Below are 18,857 nucleotides of genomic sequence, written 5' to 3'. Positions count from 1 at the left end.
AAACAAACTTGCAGAGCTGTTAATGTGCCACATTAAAAAGTTAATAATACCATCCAGCACCTGCGGCAAGCCGCACGAATTAAGAGCAACGGCAATGTAATCCAGCAAATAGAAGAGTCGTGTAATTAACACTCATAAAATGACCGAGCAACGGCTCTTTGGTGTGCCTGTGTATACAAACATGCAGGTACACAGGAACTTCAAAAAAACCAGACCAAGAAGCAGCTGTGTGGGGTTTAATAACATCTCAGCTGCACTGAGGGGGTGGACAATTCTTCTCATCTTCATATTGTGCTCTCTCCTGGAAATGGATTTCAGAATACCCTGAGAAGCAAATAAGGCAGGGACATATGTTAGATCTATTGTGTCTCTGATTAGGAAGGTGCGCACCACATTTAGAGCAGAGTATTCGTGGAGGTGATGGTTCAAGAGGCCACCAACTAGGATTCTGACAACATCCCCAACCTGATGCCCCAACCTGGTGCCTTCCAGATGTTTCCCCTTTGAAACCCCTTATTATTTACCTACTAGTCAATGCCAGGCTAATCATCATCTCTGGTTGGAAAGATGCTTCATTTATCATTTGGGAAAGATGAAAAACTTATGCACCACCTCAAAGTCCTCAGGGATGTTGCTAAGCCAGAAGACTTTGCTGCATATAGGGAGTGGCTGTAGATCAGTGGCAGAGCATCTGCCTTATATGCAGAAAGTCACAAAATTTTTTAACACATGTGGTGGACCTGTAGTAAGGTAAAAGCTTACTGGGAAATGATATATAATGAGTTAAAGAAAATGTTTTAAAATACATTTGTGAAAAAACCAGAGGCATTTCTGTTAGGTATAGCAGGGAATGAGATCCCAAACAGAGATATAAAACTGTTTACGTATGCGACAACAGCAGCAAGAACTCTTTTAGTCCAAAAATGGAAGCAATGGGAAATTCCATCGCTAGAAGAGTGGCAGACCAAGATGATGGATTATGCAGAATTGGCAAGGCTGACTGGGAAAACCCAAAACCAGCATGATCAAGCTTTCCAAAAAGACTGGAGTAAATTTGTACAATATCTGAAGGACAATTGTAAACAATTAACAACACTAGCAGGGTTGTTGTAAGGAAACTTGCAATGTTAAGGATTTGTACCTTTTTATATTTATTTAAAAATTTGTGATTAACGGAAAGAGTGAAACGTAAATGCTATGTATAAATGCTATGAAGTAGTAATGAATTATGGAAACCATGAGACGAGAGGGAGGGAGGTCGAAGCTCGATTGAGCAAATATGTAATGAGTATAATAAGGATTTGTTTAAATGTGATAAAATGGAAACTTAATAAATAATATATATATATATAAAGGTAAAGGGACCCCTGACCATTAGGTCCAGTCATGGCCGACTCTGGGGTTGTGGCGCTCATCTCGCTTTATTGGCCGAGGGAACAGCTTCCGGGTCATGTGGCCAGCATGACTAAGCCGCTTCTGGTGAACTAGAGCAGTGCATGGAAATGCCGTTTACCTTCCCGCCAGAGTGGTACCTATTTATCTACATGCACTTTGACGTGCTTTCGAACTGCTAGGTTGGCAGGAGCAGGGACCGAGCAACGGGAGCTCACCCCGTCGTGGGGATTCAAACCGCCGACCTTCTGATCGGCAAGTCCTAGGCTCTGTGGTTTAACCCACAGCACCACCAGCGTCCCATATATCTATCTATCTATCTATCTATCTATCATCTATCTATCTATCTATCTATCTATCTATCTATCTATCTATCTATCTATAGATATATAGATATGCGCAGAAGGCCCCAAGTTCCGTCCTCAATGGCATCTCTAGGTAGGGCTAGGAGAGAACCTTGCCTGAAACCCTGGAGAGCCACTGCAGTCTGCGGAGACAATACTGAGGTTGGAGGACTGATGGTTTTGACTCCTTATAGGAAGCTTCTTTTGTTCCTTCCTGTACAACATCTCAGACCTTTAATTTTGCCTAAAAGTGAGTTTATTGGAGAGGCATGTAATTTCTTTTTGATGTCCTTGTCCACTTGCCTTCTCTCCTTGGCCTGAACAGACTTTCATCCTCCTGTTGTTTTCTGTATAATTTTCCTTTGTCCTTCTCATCTTGCCCTTGCCTCTGACCTGCTTTTCTTTTGTTCACAGCCTTGATCTTTTCTTTGATCTTCCTTTTCAAATGGCTCATTCAGCGACTTGATGTATGTCAACTGCTGTTCATGTTTTTGTACCTGTTTTTCACTTAATCTTTTTTTTTTTTAAAAAACAACAACAAATAAAAAAGAAGTCCTGACTAGAGGTCGACTTCAGCATGCAAGTCACAGCAATGTGTGGCTCACAGAGGTGCAGTTGTCAATTGCCTCCACCCCTCAGGTGTCTATTTTGCCTCTTCCCTCAACCAGAGTTTTGCATCAGGTCTGGTTAGCAGAGCATGGAGTTGCAGTCAAGACAACATAGTTTACTCATTTATTTTCAGCCAGGGAGGCTTACAGCCTCTGCCCTCAGGCTTACAGCCTTAAAAAAAGAAGAAGAAAAAGGCACAAAGGGAAAAAGGGACAGGGAGGGAAGAGGAGAGCAAGCAAACTCAGACATCCATCCCTATTGCTATCTAGTTCTTTTAATAGGCTTTGGTGGGCCTGCAAGAAATAACCTGATAACCTGTGATGTAGCTAGTAGTTGTTGCCCAAGCATGGGATGGGGGCACAGAGGAAGACCTTTAGAGGCCCAGGTGGCACCTGCTGGCTTTGTGTCAGGCCAGTGTGACAGTTAAGGTCCACAGGGGACCAGCGAATGCCATCATCTCCAGAGCAGAGGGTCCTCTTCCTTCTTTCTAACAGAGGACTTGAAACTAAGGGCCTGGTAAGGGAGGACCCCACCCTCCAGCACAGTTGGCAACAGCAGGAGTGAGTGGTCCAGTCAGCATGGAGAGTGGTGAAGGTTGATGTAAGTTGTAGTTCAACCACATCTGGATGGCCATGAGACCATCACAATCCTGCCTCAAAACCTCCTGTCATTCAGGAAAAGAGGGCAGGTCCCAGGGGCACCTCCAGATTAATGTCAATCCATCTAATATTTATTTGGCACCTTGTAGACCTAACAAATGTATTGCCGCATTAGCTTTTATGGCTGATAGCTCACATTGTCAAATTCATGAAGTGTTCTTCTTGGATATAAAAATATACCCAATGAATGTAGGGCAAAAGGTTAAGGAAATTCAAGTCGCCCCATTTCAAAAGGTGGAAACGTTTTGCAGAGAAATGTCTCAGACATTCTTTCCAGCTCCTTTTGTCACTTTTGTGCTCCTGATCCCACTATTGTTTCTCTTTGCCTGCGTGTGGGTGTGCAGGCATGTGTGCACATATATATCTGCAAATCAAGGCCAATGTTTCACGCGCCTGAAGAAGCTGCCTCTAGTGCATATGTTTCTGCCACAATAGGAACAAAGGAAGCTGCCTTATACAGAGTTAGACCAATCCTCCATCAAGCTCAGTATTGTCCATTCTGACTGGCAGTGGCTCTCCAGGGTTTCAGACAGGGTTCTCTCCCAGCCCCAGGAGGGACTGAACCCGGGACCTTCTGCATGCAAAGCAAATGCTCTACCACTGAGCTATGGCCCTTCCCACAAATGTGTCCAGTCTGTAAGCCATAAAACCCTTTGTGGGTTTTGCTGCAACAGGCCCTCTAGGATTTGCCACATGCCAAAATTGCTGCCTCCAAGAAACTGAAAGTATTCCGAGGATTTTTTCTCCACCCTTTCTTTGGGCAAGAAGCCACTAAACTCATCAGCTGTCATCTCGGTCTCCCTGTCCCTCTTCCATCCCTATTCTGCCCCCTCTTTTCTTTACCTTGTATTGATTTGATGTATTAAGCCTTTCAATTATTTTGCTGTTTGAAGCCCAAGTCAATAAACTCTAAAGCTATCCAGCGGGATGACCTTTTCCAGGGGCCTTTGCCTTCAGTGGAAGAAAACTGCATTTCTATTGACCAGTGTGCAGCCTTCAAATATCATTCTGCGACCTGTCTCCCTGGCTTGTGAAATATTTGCCCTAGAGGGGGAGGGAAGCAAAGGGCTGCTACCCACCAGCCCTTTCCTCCCCACTTGAGCCACAGAAATAAAATTGCCACCATTTAATCCAACAGAGCACCTCTTCTTGAGGCCAGACAGTCTCTTGGCTCTGTGAGAATGGGAGAACAATATCAGTCTACCTTATTGGGGTGTTGTAAGACAGGATGGGGAACAAGAAGTCATGGGGGCCAAATACGCCTCTAATCAGCTTTGTGGGGGCTCTCACTAGGCCACACCCTTCCTTGGGCCACACCTCTCACTGGCTCCTTCTTTCTTGCACAACTCCTCAAGCACTTTTGTTTGGCTGAGATGAGCCATTGACCTGTCTGTGATGAGGCCTTTTGTTGCTGGGATGGATGGAGGTCTGAATATGTGTGGAAAACTGACTTTTGTGTGACTGAAATGTGACTCCCTAGTGATTCTTCCACCACATCCAAAGTCTTGCCAAGATTATGCAGGCACTTGTTTAACTGTGGGGTGGAGTGGGGGGCATGGATAGGTGAATATATCAGTTTCTGGGCTGGTATACTCCACTGCCCCATTCCAAGTGCGTGCCCAGAGAAGGAGGAGTTTGGGGATATGATGGTTCTGCAGCCTTCCCTGACCCACCCTGATATTACCTGGGATGATGTCACCACATTTCAAGGTAAATCTATCAAATTTGCATTTTCCGAAATATGCAAACTGAAATCCAGACATTCTTCAAAATTCACACATGCCCAAATTTTGTGGTGCACTTCTCCAACCAACCAATGTTTCCAAAAGTGCATATATTACAGAAAAGTGTGCCTAAAAGTTAATACACACCAGGCACATTTAAAAATTGACTATCACAAACAGGGGCAGAAATATGCAGAACTGAATTTAAGTTTGGAAAAATGAGAAAACAGAGAGAAGTGAAATGGACCGATCCTTCCATCCCTATGTGATGTTCTGATGTACACAATATGCAAACAGTATTTTGCAAATATTAGGGTTGCAGTGGTACCTCGCAAGACGAATGCCTCGCAAGACAAAAAACTCGCTAGACGAAAGGGTTTTTTGTTTTTTGAGCTGCTTCGCAAGACGATTTTCCCTATGGGCTTGCTTCGCAAGACGGAAACATCTTGAAAGTTTGTTTCCTTTTTCTTAACACCGTTAATACAGTTGCGACTTGACTTCGAGGAGCAACTCATAGAACGTGGTGTGGTAGCCTTTTTTGAGGTTTTTAAAGACTTTGGTGATTTTTGAAGCTTTTCCAAAACTTTCCCGACACCGTGCTTCGCAAGACGAAAAAAATGGCAAGACGACAAAACTCGCGGAACGAATTAATTTTGTCTTGCGAGGCACCACTGTATTACGACAAACTAGTGTGAGACAGTATGTATTGTGTTAGGTGTGTAGGTAATTCCGTTATGTGAATTGGGGTAATTGGATGGGCGCAGGAGAGAGTGTGCTTGGAAGTGAATGGTGATTGGATGAGAGTTTTGGAAGGGGGTTTGAACACTGATGGGGGTGGAAGTTGGATGTGTGAGAGGGTGTTTGGAGGGTTGTGGCAGGGTTAGTGAGACAGAATAGGGTCAGTGTTGTTCTTGGTTATGGTTTAGGGATAAATGGTGAGGGAGGAATTAGCTTAGGTCAGTGGTTTTCAACCAGTGTGCTGTGGCACCCTGGGGTACCTTGAATTATGGTCAGGGGTGCTGTGGGCAACACTGGACTCTGTCCCTCTTTCCTTCCCTCCTTCCCCTTATGCCCTCTCATGTCTCTGCCTCCCAAAGGCTTGTGCAGCTTCTTTTTTTGCAGCGGCCCTGGCTACAAGCTCTTCAGGTGAATGGTGCCTCTGGGGCTGGTCAGGGGGTGCTGGTTGCCAGGAGCTGAGGTGCCCTTGGTGTAAGCAAGCAAGAGGGTGAAGGAGCCCAGCCAGCCAGTTCACCAGCCCTTGCTGTTGGGAATGGACAGACTAGTGGGAGCCTGGGCAGGCAGGCAGGCAGGTGCTGCGCTGGCATTTATTTTGCTTGCTGTGTGCAAGGCCTGCCTGGGAGCTGGGTGCCCAGTGCTGAAGGGGAGCATTTCCACCATGCAGGCCCAGTGGCGCCTGCTGCCGCCACTGCTGCCTCCCAAGGTAAGGTGCTGGCCTAACGTTCACCTTTGGCCAGTCTCCATTGGGCCACTAAGGCTGGGGGTATCCTCTTCCCAGGCCCTTGTGGGGCACCTCTCCTTGGGGGGGGGTGTGTGCAGCTCAGATCAGGAGCAGCAGCAGTGGCTGCCCAGAGGACTCCCAAGGAGGGGGGATAGGAGAGGAGGCTGAGGAAACCCTCCAGAAAGGTGTTCAAAAAAGGGTGAGAAGCTGCCTGTACATAACTGAAAATACATGCTTCTCTGCACTGAATTATCATAAAACCTTTCATTCCTTTTGTTACCAATGAAATCCCCAGCTCCTCATGGGACACTGTGGAACGACACTTTTGTTTGATCTAGTCTTGTTGTATGGCATTACTTTAAACCTTGATTCAAATGAATCAAATTATTCTTTTATGCTATCTCTGTACTTTGGAGAGGGGCTGGGTTGGAAATAACTGTTATTGTTGTTTTCTTAATTTTGTTATACTTGAAAATCAATAGTTTTTTAAGAGTAAAATTTGAAAAATGTTGCCTTGTACACATGTGCCACCAGACTAGCTATGCTAGAGGTGAGAATCATTCAGCTACTTGGTATCTGCAGTGGCAGCAGACAGAGACAGCTTAAAAGACCAAGCGGCAACTGAGATGAGGGCTGCACACCTTAGAGAAGCCTTTCTCAAGCTGTGGGTCCCCAAATGTTGTTGAACTACAACTCCCATCACCCCTAGCTAGCAAGTCCAGAGCTCAGGGATGATGGGAGTTGTAGTCTAACAACATCTGGGGACCCACATGTTGAGAACCACTGCCTTAGAGAAAGAGATAAGTTGTTACACAGAAGCTGAGGTGGATCTGAGGGTGGGGCCAGAGAACCACATAGCTGAGGGGGACAGTGGGTGTGACACCCTATTTTTCAATCAGAGAAAGAGTGGGCCACACTGTTCTAATGGTATTATAGGAAGCATGATATTATTATCTATTAATTACATTAATGGAAATTACATAAGATGGAAAACATGTGAATACTAGAACAATACAATTAAAATGGCTAGAAAGCAGCTAGTAACAATCTTCTAAAAACATTTAAAAACTCCTAAAAGCAACCACCTACTCTCAAACTAATAATTTCAGGAATGCTAGGGACAGAACTTTCAACCATCAAATGCCTGGGTAATTGGGAATAATATTAAATTTCTCCTAAAAGATAATAGTGAGGAGACAGTCATTTTTCTGCGACATTACTCACTGGTATGGAATATTTTCACCTCTCTATTTCTGCTTCCTATGGCAGCCATTTTGTGCTGGTACCCATAGCCCCTTTACAGGAATCAAACAGCCATGTGGGGATGATGAAGCAATTAATTTTGTTCAAATTTTAATGCAAAACTACCTAATTCACACTTTCCAAATAGATAAGGGAACTGAAACACAACTGCCTTTTGAAATGCAAATTTCTCTGAATAGCGAATGCATATGTTAGTGAAAATGATGTACAAAACTGCATTGTGTTAGGGAAAGCTACATGAATTTCCAGACTTAATAAAAGAGAAAAATCTGTCCATGTCTAATAGTTTCCCAATAGATCTGCACATCAGATGATCTTGAAATGATATTCAGCAAAAATATGAACATTCAAAGGCTATGTGGTGAATATTTGACAAGGGAATAATTTGCAAGATGTTGTTGTTGTTGTTGTTGTTGTTGTTGTTATTATTATTATTATTATTAATTTTCCCATAATACAGTAAAATTGCAACTACAGAAGATACAAATCAAATAAGTAAAATATGAAGTCCTCTCGTAAAAGTAATTCTTGGCCCTTAGCATCCACAGAGCACAATAGCTCCTCCCAGCTCTCACCTGGGATCTTTCCTTTCTCCTCCCAGCCTCTTATCCTGGGATACCAAATTTTCCCTTTCTCTCACCCAGGGTCCTCAATCAACCCTCTATCTCCCCTATGAGTTTACAATCTCTGGACCATAATAAAGGCCCAGACATAGGATTGCAAAGAAATAAGAGAAAGGAGAAAAACAAAGAATTGATCCACTTTGTCAGTTTTTGACGAAAGCTGAAGTCCAGTTTCACAGTCCTCCTGTTTTGCAAACAGCTTCTGCTTTTTGCTTTTGGGTCACCAAGGACTGAGAAAGGAGAAGGGGGGGGGGAAGGGAGGGACAGAGCTCATGCTGAAGTCACTGTCAGACTCCTGAAGATGCCCAGATGCTCCTGCATGTCACTATCGATCGCCCTGTCCCCGACAGTTTGCTCCAGTGGAATCTCAGTCCCACACCACTAATTGGGGGAGACAGGCCTGTTTTTTCATTGCCAGTTCAGTTTATTGGCGCCATCAATTGTGGAAGGCCGCAGATGGGGAACGGCAGGAGAAGAGGGCTCTGCATGGGTCCCGTCAGTGCAGTCAATTTGCATCCCAGCCCTGCCAATGGGATGCTAGAAAGCAACCAAAGCAGTGGCCCCAAGAGACTCTGAGCCACCTTTGGCTGAGAGGACGGTCTGTTGATTGTGGTTTTTACCAAATGTGAATGACTTTGTTAAGAGGAGAGAGGTCACTTGGGCAGTTCACAAAGGGAACAGTAAGGACGGCCCTACCATTAGGCTGAGGGAGGAAACCACCTCAGGGGATTATTCCTCCCGAAACCCCCAGCCATTGCCTCTCCTGGTCCCTCTTATCTGTCCCACGGCCTCACGTGTGGCAGAGGATGCTGCCCTGAATCCAACTTCAAGTTTAGTTGGCTTCCGTATGTGCAACGGGGAGGGACTGCCATTTTGCCTTCGTCTCTGGCAGCAAATTGTCTTGCACCAGTCTTGAAGGTGAAGTTACTGGTGGATGCACCATGGTAACAGAGGAAGGAGAGATTGGCAGGATAAGACTATCAATGGCAGCTTGCCATTGTGCCTGTGTTCTACCTTCAGTATCCGAGGCAGTATGTCTCTGTACACCCTGTTGCTGGGGAACACAAGTGAGGAGAGGGCTGTTTTGATCATGTCCTGCTTTCAGGTTTCCCAGCGGCACATCTGGCTGTCCATTATGAGAACAGGATGCTGGACCTGATGCAGGAGTCAGTCTCTTCTTATGTTCCTAGGAAAGGGCAAAATCCCTGCCTTTTGGCACTGAGAAGGGGGCAGTGGAGGTGGGGTCGCCTTGTGCAAGTTCACAGCTGCTTGAATTGATGGATGGATGAATGGGTGCTAATGTCAGCAGCTGCACCCATAGCAGAGCAATACTTTCAGCAAGCATCTATTTGCACAGCACTGAAGCGCCCTCAATTCCTCACTCCCATGCCATGAAGGCAGGGGTGCTCCTGCCCTCACTTTTGGGTGCAGGTTTGGCATAGAGAATTGCCTCAGTTGCCCCCACTGGCTAACAGTCCCATCAGAGCTCTGGACATCAATTGGGCACTCCTGAGGAAACCCCCTTTTTTCTCTCCAAATGCATTTCTTTCCAAATGCAATTTTGTGAGTGCTTGGGCACCTAGGGCCCCAGGGAGTTGGCACCCATGGTGGGTGCTATGTATAAAGCGGCAGACATTCTGGACTCACAGCTGTCCATGGAGGTGCAGGTCAATTCTGTGTCCAGGGCAGCTGTTTATCAGCTCCATCTGGTACGCAAGCTGAGACCCTACCTGCCCGCAGACTGTCTTGCCAGAGTGGTGCATGCTCTAGTTATCTCTCGCTTGGACTACTGCAATGCGCTCTACGTGGGGCTACCTTTGAAGGTGACCCAGAAACTACAACTAATCCAGAACGCGGCAGCTAGACTGGTGACTGGGAGCAGTCGCCGAGACCATATAACACCACTCTTGAAAGACCTACACTGGCTCCCAGTACGTTTCCGAGCACAATTCAAAATGTTGGTGCTGACCTTAAAGCCTAAACGGCCTCAGTCCTGTATACCTGAAGGAGCGTCTCCACCTCCATCGTTCTGCCCGGACACTGAGGTCTAGCGCCAAGGGCCTTCTGGCAGTTCCCTCACTGCGAGAAGCCAAGTTACAGGGAACCAGGCAGAGGGCCTTCTCGGTAGTTGCACCCACCCTGTGGAACGCCCTCCCGCAAGATGTCAAAGAGAAAAATAACTACCAAACCTTTGGAAGACATCTGAAGGCAGCCCTGTTTAGGGAAGCTTTTAATGTTTAATAGGTTATTGTATTTTAGTGTTTTGTTGGAAGCCGCCCAGAGTGGCTGGGGAAACCCAGCCAGATGGGCAGGGTATAAATAAATTATTATTATTATTATTATTATTATTATTATTATTATTATTATTCTCTGCAAAATATCAACATTGTTTCTCCCTTTCTAACACACCCAAATAAACCCACCAAGCAAGGTCTCAGGCAAACAAGACCCGACAAAGCACTGTTTTGAATGCTAGGACTTGGTGGCTGTAATGTTCACTTGTGGGTGGGTGGCAGGAGTGCCAACTTGGCCCTGCAACTGTGGGTGCTTGGGGGCATGGGTGCCATGCAGTGTGCATGTCCCTGGCACTGAAATCTGTGGGTGCCCAGCCCCTGCATGGGGAATTTTGTGAATACTCGGGCATCCAGGGCCCCAGGGAGTTGGCACCCATGTATAAAGTGGCAGACACACACTCTGAGATTGCAGAGAAACAAAGAACACTCATTTTTGCTCTGATGCCAGGCAAACAGCTCTAGGAATCTACTAAATCAATCAGTTAAAGCAGGAAACAAAAACACCAGATACTGATGCACCACAAAATGCAACTCCCTGCCCCATCTCATTACTTTGTTGTTTGTGATGGAGTGTTCTGTTTTGCAAATGGCCCAGAGCTACAATCACACACACACGCACGCACACACACACACACACACACAGAGAGAGAGAGAGAGAGAGAGAGAGAATGGAGGAGGTGTGTATGTCTGGCTAGAAGCAGCCACTTGCTACTGCATTCAGCTGGCCTCTCTATGCTGTTGCTTATCTTTCCATTTGTGCCATTCCCAAGCCTGTGATGGGTGCTTCAATTGGGTTGCCAGTAGCAGTTTGTTAGAAGCTTCATTCCCCCTGCCCATGGGTTATGCTCTTGCATTGAAGGGAGAGTGAGATAAATACATTTTTGTCTTTCTGCATTAACTCAGCAAAAAAGAGAGCTGATGATTCAACCTTTAACCTCCAACCAGTTTTCTGGAGTGAAAAACTTACCCCAGGCACACCTTTCATTATGCAGGTTACACACAAGTAGACCTACAGAGTAGTCCTCCATTGTGAAGTTTACACACAAGTAGACCTACAAGGCAGTCCCAAATTGCCACCTGTACGACGACCCCCAAATTTCAGCCTTAATGTTGTCATTCTGGAAATGAAAAACCACATGTGACATAAAATACCCCAGAATTGCATTGGATTTTGCCAATGGGGTGTTTATTACCCCAGCCCCTGTTAGTGGATTGGGATACTAATGCTGCATCATTTTTCCATAGACAAATGGTCAGGGAAAGGTCAACAACCTGTGTGTGGTGTGTAAATAGACAGAACACAGATCTGATGGACTGTATTTGGGTTGCTGAGTGTCTGTGTGAACATAGCTGGAGAAAAAGGAAATTAAAAAGAAGATAATTTAGCCTGTAGGGTTTCAGTACAACTAGACCTTATTGAGTTATACTCACTATGCACACAGGAGGGGCACCAGGTTTTGGAAAGCTGGCATTCTCTGACTCTGTCTTCATCATTACAAACTGGTGTAATCTGGCTATGAAACATGATGGACTGTATTGTGAGATGGCGAATGCACTCAGATTCCCTCTGGTTTCCTTTCCCTCCAGTTCCCAGAATTTATTCCCAGGAAACAGGGGACCAGTGGAAGAGATAAATTAGAATTATTTTTAATAAAATGGAGATCATTTTTAATCACGTTTAAGTTATTTTTCTTTAGCCAGCTTGCATGGTGTAGATGTCCTTGAAAAATGGGGGACTTTCATCTCTTGCCGCACAGAAATTAATTCCGACCTGTCAGCCGTGGTGTTTAATGTAGATAATAACTATTAGTTCTATGCCAGACAGTCTACTCCATTCCATAGCTCTCCCCCCTCCCACTGCAGCCGCCACAGTCTGCTAACCCTCTACCAGGAACTAAAATTCTTCAGAGGTGGAAATGATTGGGTTTCTGTGTGTGGCATGGAAAGTACATTGTTATATATTATAAATGAAACAGATTTCCACTCCCTAATCTGTAACAAAAATTCTTGGAATCCTGGCCCTTTGACCTGGAAGTACTTGCCTTCTAATTGTGTGTGTGTGTGTGTGTGTGTGTGTGTGTGTGTTAAAAAGGGAAGTGACTGGTTACTTCCAAAGCAGGGGTGTTTCACACTGGTGAGGAAGCTAAATTTTAAAGGCAGTTCTAATCTCCCGCCCTAAGTATTCCAGAATAGTGCTAAGGGCCTGTTGGCACTGAACCCTGTATTCTTTGATGGCCCTTCTGCAGAGCATGAAGAGAGGCAATGGAGTTCAGATGCCGACAGATAAGGCCCCAGATGCAAGCAATCTCCCCCCTCTCCTGCAAAACTCCTTTCTGGCTTTCTGTGTTCCAACCTGTGGGAGCTGCTGTGAGCACATGGCTCAGCATTGTAATAGAGTCATTACAGAGCTGATAGAATTCCGAAGCATGGATGGCCTGAGGTGGAAGGAGCTGGAGCATGAAACAGCAGCTCCTCCAGCTGCCTTGCCTGTATTCTTTGGGGATCTAGCATTTGTGACAGCAAAAAAATGGGCAGCGGCAATAGCAGTGCAGGGGTAGGTGGGTGCCGCACCGACCCCACTATCCAGTGTGCAGACTGCAACTTTCAGAAACAAATGGATGGCATCCATCTGAAATGGGTTGGGAACACATTCCCATCCGAGCAGCAATCTCTTTTCACTTTTTCTATCTATCCTGGTCCAGTCAGTTCAGGGAGTAGGTTGAGTCCATAGAGCTGGAGATTACTAAGGAGTTGATGGCTCCATTGATGGAAGGACAAGTTGCTGGACCTGGGAGGTAGGAAGGCTTGCTGGGCAGCAAGGGGAACCCCCCCAAGGCCTAAGGGTGACACACGTGACTGCCTCCTCCCAGGCTTTGAAATTGGACAAGTGTGCACTCCTGAACAAGAAATAGAGAAATGCATATATAATAGGAGAAAGTGCATACAAAAATGCATTATATGCCAGAAAATTTCTTGCAAGAAGTGTTGTGTGAGGAGCAAACTTGCATAAAAAACATGTATGTGCAATAGGGGAAATGTGCACTGCCTTTGAAAAATATATATATTGTAAACTGTTATGGAAATGTGACAAACTGAATTTAAACTTGGAAAAATGAGAGACTAAAATTGACATATTTGCCCATCCCTTTTTGAGGCAGATGCACATAGAGCAAGTCAGAAAATGAGGAAAGCAATCAAACAGAGGCATGCTAGCAATTTAAATGGGAATACTATTTTGCAAGATCTTTTGCATTCCTGATGAAAAGCTAAAGGCTGCAGTTCAGCTGGCAGACATTTTGTTTTGTTTTGTTAAAGCTCAGTGTGTCTTACCAGTTGAACTTTTGCACCCAGAAGGAAGGACCACTTATTCCCAGGAAACAATGCATAACATTGCAGCCATTTTGATTCTAGTAAACTGGGTGTTGTGCCCTGTACTGCTGCTGTTTGGTATGGGTACCAACAAAGCTGCTTTTCTAGACTGTCCTTGTGGGCAGAAATATGGGACTTGTCATGATGAGTTCCAGCACTTCAGGATTTACCACTGTTCCCCTGAGATTCTGAATGGAGCCATGTTGAACCAGCAGTTCCAAAGGGTGCATATTTAGAGATTGGAACTGAGGAGCCAGCACCATGGACAGCTCCTGCATGGCAATGTAATTGCTAGTCTAGCTTTGATCAACATATTCTGCACTATTTCTTTCTAGGGTAAAGAGGGGCTTATCGTATAAACAGGAGCTTTTTACAAGTTGAGCGTATGCAGTCAGAAATAGGAGCTTACTCCCAAGAAGGTATACATAGTATTGCAATTATGGTAATCCTTGTAAATTAGGTATTATGCAGTGTATTGAGCCCCCCTTCATAATGGAGCCACACGGCTGGGCTGGCTGCATTTTTGGACTCATGACTCGGGGGGGGGGGAGGGCTGTCGTTATGAGCTTCTCTACTTCAAAATTTACCACTATATCACTGGTAGAACTGCTGCAGCTCAATGGGCCAATGAGCTTTTTACAGATTTTTATGCAGGAGTGACACAGCCAGCCAGAACATACTTCTTCCCCTCTCCTCCAAAACCAATATTTTTCCTAGTGCCACCACTGACAATACAGAAAACACTTTCAGGCATTCAGACCTGAAACCAAATTTGGAGCTGCAATGACAGTTGAGACCTATTTGCGAGATCTGAAAGGCCTTTCCCGGCATACGCTGAGAGCTATGATAGTCCTTGGAGGTGCTTCAAGGCTGCCCTTTGCCAGAATGTCATTTTTCACTTCCTAACAATGCACAATAAAACAGTTCCAGAGTTTACAGGTAGAAAAAAAAATAAAAATCTGTGGAGGGCTGTGTAAAATGCTTTGCCATTAATTTCCAGTTACACAGCAGCAAGCGTAATTCAAGCCAGCCCGACAGCTCAGGAGCACCAAAGTTGTACTAGTCAGAGAGGGATGAAACTGGAAGTTTGGCTCCTGAGAGAAACAAGGCTTCCCAAAGGGGTTCAAGCTGTCTCCCAGCTTTGCTATATACTAAGCAACCAAGTGGGCTTTATGAAGTGAGAGATGACACTCAGGTAGAGTCATGTCAATAGCCTAAGCCATTCACATGTTCCACAAATCAGCCACAGTTGCTACAGTTGTTCTCCAACTCCATTTTCTGCCTCTGAAAATGTAGGCTCCATAGCCATAATGATAATCAGATATAGAGAACATTGGGATGCTCAGGAATTCAAGGGATTCCAAAATCAACAAACCTGGAGAGGCTCTGATAGTTCAATTTTGTACAGCTTGCCTTTGAATACTGAATGGCTGTGCAAGGGGAGAGGAGAAGAGGGGAATTCATATTTGTTACAAAGGAGCAAGTGTAATGGATTACATGGCAGCTGATGAACTATAAACATGCTTTTTTGTCATCTTTGAATCTGGAAAAAATGTTTCATACTTTGAAACAAATGAATGAATTACTAGGATCAATGTTAGTCAGGGTTTTGAAAAAGAAGAAAGCAAACCAAGCTATGGATTGCTGCAATGCTAAGTTTGACTTGAGGAGGGCCTTGGTTAAGATGAAAGGAAGCTGGGAGCCTTTCTTTGAATTAAAGAGAGGATATTGTTGTAGCTTGGGGGGGGGGTCAATCTGCATGATGCTCTTAGTCCCTTCCATTTTTGGGTGTTTCTGTATCTGTGTGGGGGGGAGTAGGATATATGAGAGCAAGCTTGCCAATCCAGTCCCTTTGTATGGTGTCCAACAGTACCCATATGTAGACCAAAACCTGTTACTCCATCTCATGCACTGTCATGTCAGATTGGGTAATGGTGTGGTCCACCATCTTGATTGAAAATGGTATCCAATGAACATAGACCAGTGGTTCCCAAATGGTGGTTCATGGACTCCAGGGAAAGCAGGAATCATAGGTAAAGAATCCCTGTCCGATGGTCATCCAACCTCTCTTTCTTTTTTAATTTCTTACATGGTATTCTAAGTTGAATTCCATAGAATTCTATAGATTTCAGATTATACATATTCTGCACAGATATGCCTGAATGAAGCTTCTGTGGTCTGTGGACCACAGTTTGGGAACCCCTTTACTCGAGCAAAATATGAATGTGCATAATAACAACCGACCATTGTGCACATTCACCAAGCTTCATGGAGAATGTGCACATAATCCTTCCATGAAGAGGGACTTGCGTATATTTCCTGGTCTATAAAAATAATATCCAAATTTGCTAGTATCTGCCTCCTCTTTCATGAAGGAAACCACTCCTGGAAATATTAGCTTTGGTAAAGACCTGAAAATACAAGACTGTTTTGGGAAAAAGTAAGTTGTCTTGTGTTTTCAGAGCAGGCTTCTACAACCTGGTGTACTCCAGATGTTTTAGACTACTGAAACTCAGTCTGGTGAGGGTTGTTGCCCATGACCACGGGAAGGTACAAAGCTTGAGGAAGACTGTTTTAGAGAAGAGTTGGAAAACATGAAGATGGCTAACTATTTTAGAAAAAGAAAAAGATAATGCATAGAGAGCCACTCTGTGGTAAGATGCTTACTCTCCTGTTTCACAGCTAGACCAAGAGAGGGTCATATTTATTAATGACCAGTGAGAGGAGATAATTTCCATCCCATTTACAGTGGCTCTAGCACTCCCGGGCATGGCCTGCTGAACATGCCAGACAGATGGTTTTTCACGCAGGTCTGTGAAGAAATGCCAGCTTGGCTCCAAGGCCTTTGGAGAGTTGCCGGGCAGCATTGGAGGGGAGAGAAACCCTTCATCAGCGGGTAATATGACAGACTGACAGGAGGCTGAGTCTGACCCGAATTGCCGAAGAGAGAAAAGGCCATAAATATGAAGTTAATGGGGCCTGAAAATCTCCACCGTTTCCTCAATGAATTTCCCTGACAAGAGACTTAAGAGCCAGATATTAGTTAAGTCAGCTCAGAAATGTCCCATTAGAGGGAAGGGGCTCGATCCAATGCTGAGGAGGTGAGTGAAGGTATTCACTTTTGGAACACAAAATCACAGTTTTGCATAAAATTAGCATATGCTAATTCACATGTATGCTAATTTAGAAATAATTGCAAATATTTATTCCCCCCCAAAGTTTTATTATTTTTTATTGACTCAAACTGTAAACCTAAAAACAAATGAACAAATTCTTTGTTATAGCAAATATGGCATACAAAGGGGGGAGGGTCAAAGGTAAGTAGAAGATGGCATTACAGACTGTCTAGAAATCTGTATGAGCATCAGGAGGTTGGACCAGAGATGGATTTAGAGTAGTGCAACTGGTTCAGGTACACTGGACATGGCGCCTTGGGGGGTGCCGCAGGGAATGCCACAACTATTATTTAGAATAGAGTGTGAGAAGCAAGGGGGCACTGAATTTTGGCATTGCGCAGGGCACTGCTGAAATTTGAGTCCCCAAGGTCCACCACTGGTCAGAACCTTTGATTGTCACATTAATAAAAGTCAAACAGGGGAACCAGACTGTCAAACACATTAGGTTTGGCATGACCTTAAGGAAAGCACCTATGGTGTGTAAACCTTCTATTAAAGCCAGGTGCCAAATGCACGTATACCAGTTGTTAACAGAGAAGTCAGAAGGCATTTACCAGCCTCCTGCCACTGTCATTCTGGTTGCTACGAGGAGAAATATAGAAAGATTTTTGTGCAGCAATTTTGGGCCAGTGAAAAATAGAGGGGGGATGGGGAGCAAAGGAGGTAGGTTTTGAAACTGTTTGGCTCGTAATTCGGGAAATATGAATGAAAATGGAGCTTGATATGAGCAATATCACCACATGTGGAGACAGGAGCCCCAATGGTTGCAGCCTCTCCAGCAGCTGGATGAGAATGGTAAGTTCATAAAGCTCTGTCTTACTAGGGTTAAGGACCATCAGTGAAGCATCCTCATCCTCATCCTCATTATTATTTTATTTTGTTCATTTATACCCCACGACTGAAGAACCACGACTGAAGGCAGCTCACAAAAATTTAAAAAGACATGGATAAAATACAGCTAGCTAAAATATATATAATAGTAAGTAAACTGTAATAGAACTAAAATAATATTAAAAAACACACACAAATCTATTAAAATGCAAAGAGTAAATATACAGCACTATCAAAAACCCTTTCCTTAAAAGCGGTAATAAGACTACCTGCTGGCACAAGGACAACGAGGAGGGAGCCATTCTAACTTCTCTAGGAAGTTTGGATTACTGTAACGTACACTGTGTGGGATTGCCTTTGAAAAGTGCTCAGAAATTTCAACTGGATCAAAGAGCTGCAGTAGTATTTTTGGATGGGGCTGCTTATAGGAAGCACACAACCCCCTTGTTACAGCAGCTCTACCAGCTATGATCTGTTTCTGGGCTCAATTCAAAGTGCTGGTTATGACATATAAAGCCCTATATGGCTTAGGCTATCTGATAGTCCCCATTCCCCCATAAAAACCTTCCCGGGCTCTGGTCGGTGCTGTGATGCTTTTTATTGTAATGATTGATAAGTTTTAATAGATCACACACAAACACACACACACTAAGTCTATTAATGTTTATTATTTAAACGATTGCTTCCTCCTGCCCACCCCCAGTGTTTTTAGCTATTTCTGTTTTAGCTGTAAGCCACCTTTAGTCCCTTGTTATGGAAAAGGCGGGATATAAATAAATATCATAATAACCATGCAGTAAAAATAATAGTAGTAATAGGGAGTTCCAAAGCTTGGGAGCAAGAAGTCCTATTCCCACATCCCCACCAAGTGTGCCTGTGAGTGTGATGGTACTCCTCGAAAGATTCCATCAATGGTGTCTCCGAAAAATTTTATGCATCACTTGGGAAGACAGGTGAACTAATGCCAGTGTACTGGAAGAAGAAAAGATCACCAGTGTCGAAGCAATGATCTTCAACATCAACTTCACTGGACTGGTCATGTTGTGCAGATGCCTGATTATTGTCTTCCAGAGCAACTACTCTATTCTGAACTTAAAAATGGAAAGCGTAATGC

General features: G+C 44.4%; 1 long non-coding RNA gene across 1 annotated transcript in view; it reads right to left on the bottom strand.

Moving 5' to 3' along the window:
- Nucleotides 1-219: 219 nt before the first annotated feature.
- Nucleotides 220-18,857, bottom strand: part of LOC308590251 — a 44,147-nt gene continuing 25,509 nt past the window's right edge. The window contains exon 4 of the long non-coding RNA XR_014009730.1: nt 220-324. This is a non-coding gene — a long non-coding RNA (uncharacterized lncRNA). The remainder of the gene's footprint in view (nt 325-18,857) is intronic.

The sequence above is a fragment of the Podarcis bocagei genome (assembly GCF_964188305.1).
Source record: "Podarcis bocagei genome assembly, chromosome: 7".
Taxonomy (NCBI): Eukaryota; Metazoa; Chordata; class Lepidosauria; order Squamata; family Lacertidae; genus Podarcis; species Podarcis bocagei.
The sequence above is the reverse complement of the archived record's forward strand: the minus strand, read 5'-3'. Positions and strand labels throughout refer to the sequence as shown.